This window comes from Solea senegalensis, linkage group LG6 (genome assembly GCF_019176455.1).
Source record: "Solea senegalensis isolate Sse05_10M linkage group LG6, IFAPA_SoseM_1, whole genome shotgun sequence".
Classification (NCBI taxonomy): domain Eukaryota; kingdom Metazoa; phylum Chordata; class Actinopteri; order Pleuronectiformes; family Soleidae; genus Solea; species Solea senegalensis.
In genome coordinates, this window is record NC_058026.1 from 1,688,694 (window position 1) to 1,693,905 (window position 5,212).

At 42.3% G+C, this 5,212-nt stretch overlaps 1 non-coding gene across 1 annotated transcript; it reads right to left on the reverse strand.

Annotated features, from left to right (window-relative positions):
• Window positions 1-303: 303 nt before the first annotated feature.
• Window positions 304-396, reverse strand: trnar-ucu. Its single transcript has 2 exons — window positions 360-396; window positions 304-339 (listed from the first exon to the last, which is right to left on the reverse strand). It is a non-coding gene; the product is annotated as a tRNA-Arg (tRNA).
• Between the last annotated feature and the right edge of the window lie 4,816 nt (window positions 397-5,212).

Genomic DNA, 5,212 nt, shown 5'->3' on the forward strand with positions numbered 1-5,212 from the left:
TGACGAGTCATGAGCTCAAACTCGCCATTTTACAGTGAATTTAACCAATCAATAAAAAAACAATTTATCTCTGTGAGACAGCAAAAAATAAGTTTTTGTTTTACAAAGCAAGACACTTCCAGGGAAGCTCAGAGTCTCTGGGAGTCAACGAAGCTGACTTGATTTTAAAAGCATGCGAGACCACAGACGATGATGAACACACACACACTGAGAGTTGGGGACGTTGCTCAGGGCAACCCAAGCCCTTGAGCTTTTCCAAGAAATTCTCTGATCAATATCCTAATTACACGTCGCCATAAATCTCGACTCTGGTGGGACTCGAACCCACAACCTTTGAATCTCTTCTTCAGAGCTTTGCATAGAAGTCCAACGCGCTGTCCATTGCGCCACAGAGCCACCGTGACCTTTGACGTATATTTACGAAAGAGAAAGAAGCCTCGTTTTTAAGGGAAAACTGAAAATAAGATATTATACTTTAAACTTTGTCAACAATGTTTTCACTGATTCTAAAAATACAGAAGTGAAAATCACCTTCACAGAATGGTGGAAATGTTTGTAATTCTTCTCACTTTTCTTCATTTAAAAGGCAGATTACAGTCTGAAAGTGGATGGATTTACAAGCAAAAATGTGCTCAAAAGAAACGTGGCCCTATATGTAGTACAAGTTTGGGACATTTTTATCTTTGAATATTTAAGATAAAGTATTTTTATGACGTTATGAGGAAAATCAGGTGTTTTGTGACAAAGTGTTTCATTTGAGTTTGGACAAATAACTTTTTTTTAGGCTTTTACAGGAAAAAAAAAACATTTCAGGAAGCACAAACAGCTTCTTGCAGCTTTGGATCATGCAAATGTGCCACACACACACACACACACACACGAACGTCTGTGACTTTAATCCTCTGCAAACTTCAAATGTGTCTCCTGTGTGTGTGTGTGTGTGTGTGTGTGTGTGGTCCAGCAGGCTGCTCAGCCAAGCGACCGTCCGGCCGTCCAAAGCGAGCAGACAGACAGACACACAGTCGTCCAAGCGGCTTTACCAGGCATGAAACCAAGCAGCCTGAAGGAAGTCCTCCCCTAAAGAGACACATAATCCCGGGATTCAGAGGTGTATGCGCTGCTCTGCTGTCCAGTCATGTCCTTTCAGATATGATTTAACTGGGCAGTCGCTCCATGGAGGGTAACACTGGTAAAAGCTGTGTCTGTATAAGCAACATGTAAGCAGTGGTGCAAAGTCAAAATATTACTCAACTACAAGTACTGGTGAAAACCTACAGAAAAACTACTCGAGTATAAAAGTTTGCTTAACCTCGCTTTAGAGTCCGCAACTTTTAGCTCATTTACGTTGGGTGCCAAAATTCAAAAAGGCCGACTTCCTGTTGAATTGAGGCCATGGTTACGGTCAACTTTTTTGTTCGTCTTGATCTGTAACATCTTCCCACCAAGTTTGGGGAAATTCGGTGGAACTCAATTTCGCCTATGTTTTCACCTTAGGGGGCGCCATAGAGCCCTTGAGCAACGCACGGATCCGGGACCTAGGTCGGGACCCGACCTGCAACAATTATCTGAAGGATATAACAATAGGTTCGTGCCTGGAGCCGTTTGCTAATAATGCTAATTCTCGCAGTAAATATGTAAATATTTAAAAATGTAAAAACGTCCCAGTGGTTTGAGTCGATGTCATTCGTTACTTCCATCACTGCACAGAAGACCAATTTGTAGTCACATCATTCTAATCTGAATGTCACTCAAGACGGAATTTGACAGAAAAACAACAGAGGCGGAGAAAATACGAGTATTACTCGTGTTATACTGTAAATACACAGTACTGTGACACTTTAGAGGAATCAGTTCAAACCGAGTGAGCGAAACACAGGAGGTTTATTTTCATGTGTGTGATTGATTCTCTGTCTCTGCAGAAAACTTCAAAAAACAAGAAGAAAGAACAGAAACGAGGCTGAAATGAGTCGCCGTTAACTGGCCTCCCTTTTTTCACTCCTTTAAAATCTTATTAGACATCACATCAGTAACTCTGCACTTATTCAGCTGTGTCACTCCCGCTAGGAGAGCCACTTAGCCTGTCAACCCCTCCCCCCCACCCACCCACTGGACATGGCAGGACCCTTATTAACAGGCAAGGCTCCAGTGGGTCGTACCAAAACCCCCATGGGTGGGGGTGGTGGTGGTCATCAACGCTGTGCTGCTGCGCTGCTGAGTGACAGCTAAACGGCTTAAAATGTCACTTTGAATGAGGAAGTAACACACACACACACACACACACACACGGACACACATGTTGCACTCGCTTTGCGTCTCTTTGCACACGCTTTTGCTTCTCTTTGCACTCGCTTGGCGCCTCTTTGTGCACGCTTTGTGCCTCTTTGGCATGCGCGGTACACACATTTTATGCCTTGCACTTGTTTTATGCCTCTCTTTTGTGCACGCTTTTGCCTCTTTGCGACGCTTTGGAGTCTCTTTTGCTGCTTTGCGCCTCTGCACCTTTTGCGCCTCTTGCACCTCGCTTTATGCCTCTTTGCACTCTTTTGTGTCTCTGCACCTCGTTTTGTGTGTCTTTGCACTCGCTTTTGCGCCTCTTTGCACTTGTTTTGTGTCTCTGCACTCGCTTTGCATCTCTTTACAATTGTGTTTTTATGCCTCTGCACTGCTTTTGCTTGTTTTGTTTATGTGTCTCTGCCTTTACACATTTTACCTCTTTACACTTGTGTTTATGCCTCTGCACTCGCTTTTATGTCTCTGCACTCGCTTTTATGCGGTCTTTGCACTCATTTTATGCCTCTGCACTGCTTTATGCCTCTTTACACTTGTGTTTTATGCGCCCTTGCACTCGTTTTGCGTCTCTTTACACTTGTGTTTTGGCGCCCCGCACTCGCTTTTGCTTCTTTGCACTCGCTTTTCGCGCCTCTGCACTCGCTTTGCATCTCTTTACACTTGTGTTTTGGCGCCTCTGCACTCGTTTAGCGGTCTTTGCACTCATTTTGTGTCTCTGCACTCATTTTGCGTCTCTTTACACTTGTGTTTATGCCTTTGCACTCATTTTGCGTCTCTGCACTCGTTTTGCGTGTCTTTGCACTCGTTTTGCGTGTCTTTGAACTCGTTTTGCGTCTCTTTACACTCGTGTTGTGCGTCTCTTTACACTCGTTTTGCGAAAATGTTCAGTCTTCTAAAGAAGTGACTGATCCATGAGTGAATTTAGTAAATGAATGCAGTTTAATCACAAATTAATGCCGATACAAATGTGTCATAGAAAACTTTTACTCATTTATACACAACGATATGAACTGCTGTCATTTCCTTTATTTTAAGAAACATTAATAACAATTTAATTCATCTTAAAATCTGATGATTTAAGATTTTATCAGTACATTTATTGTATTTATTCATCGGTGACGCCGCGTTTCACCTGTATGAAAAGTGCTTTATTAATAGATTGATTAAACGTTGCTCATTTACAGTTCATTATTCATCTTTTCATTTATAGTCAGCGCACACATAATGAGGTCAACATTTCCCCTTTTCCTCTATGTCCTTGAGGGGGAAAAAAAAAATCATCAAATGGAAGAGTGTGTATTTGTGTGTTCCTTGTTAACATGCATGTTCCATTAAAAGGCTGTTTATAATAACAATAATGTGTTTTCTCCCCGTGTTGTCTCAGCCTTGCCTGCAGTCAGTCCTCGGGCTGTATCTTGTAAACCTTGTTAAAATCTCTGCAGAGACCGAGCGATGGAAATATTAGCCTCTAAAAGAAGAACTAATGCCACTTCCCACCACTTACACTCTGTAAATAAGAGCCGTGCCGGTTTTTTAATCGTCGGTAGCCACATCTGCAGGTTTTCCTGGGGTTTTTGTGCTTGTTTTATGTTGCAAAATATTGTGTAAATCACTCCAAGTCTAAATATTTGCTGATAACTCATAGTTATCAGGGTCAAAACACAACTAGCATGAATGTGCCAGGAACCGATTGTTCCTGTTGAGATTATTAACAATATACATTTCGCTAATGTTTGAGCGGGTTAACGTGCATAAAAACTCGGGCCATAAAAAATGGCTAGTCTACGCATTTGAACAAACTCATCCTAGCACGCTTGAGCCATGTGTGCTAGACAAGTTAATGATAAAAAGTTCCCAAAGGATTTTCTCTACGTCAAAAGGCGTGGCCTCAGAGCTCCGACAAAGTTGATGTTAAATTATCGCTCCATAGCGCCCCCAAAAGTCGGGTCGTGGTCAGACAAATGGGCGAAAATCTGTGAGTTTGTCGTGTTCATTCCAAAATTTGAGGATCTTTTGGGAATTTTCGACATAACGGGAAATAGGCAAAATTTAGGCTAGCATGTCTAAGTCGTACACAGTTGTTCCGATTTTAACAAAACTCGGTACACTTGTTGCTCTCATGATTCCAAACGAATTTCTCAGTCATCCCCGAGTTGCGTGGGGCGAGGGCCCTTTCATGACCGTGAGTCCTACGAGTGGTCCTATTTATTATTAGTTGCCCCACCCACTTTAAACAATTTCCCCAAGGACAGCTTTCACGTACATGCACGGAAATCAATATACATATGTATCAGGTCACGACAAAGAAAAAAGCAAATGGGGAAACCATGTCCCAAACCCAACAGGAAGGCAGCCATTTTGGATCAAATAGCTATATTGTGGCAATTCGGGCAATTTTTGGTATTTCAAAGCACCCGTTCTACAGTTTTTCAGTGATCAACGTAAAATTTGGTCAGGTCACTCTGGACACCATAAGGATTAAAAGTTACCAAAAGCTTCACTTAATGTCACACGGTGTAGACACTAGGGGGCGGCAAACTCTGATAAGTCAGCAACCAAGACAAATCGCGTTATGTCTGATCGAAATCAAAACTGAACTGTGATTGATAATAGTCCCGCTATGAAGACGTCTATGAGAAAATATTCAGGTTTTAAATATAGTGTCCCCCTAGAGCCATGGTTCTCAAACTGTGGCGCGTGTACCGCCAGTGGCAACTTTGAGAAAATACTGTTCTTCAGTACGTCTCTCACGCCATCTTAATCTAATGTCACTACACCCGTGTGTGTGTGTGTGTGTGTGTGTGTGAAGAAGAGGAGGATGATGAGAGAATAAACCCGCCCCCCGTCCGTTTACACCACTGTGTTTTAACGTTGCTGATAATAATGATGTTACTGAGAGAGAGAGATCAATATTTTCTCAGGT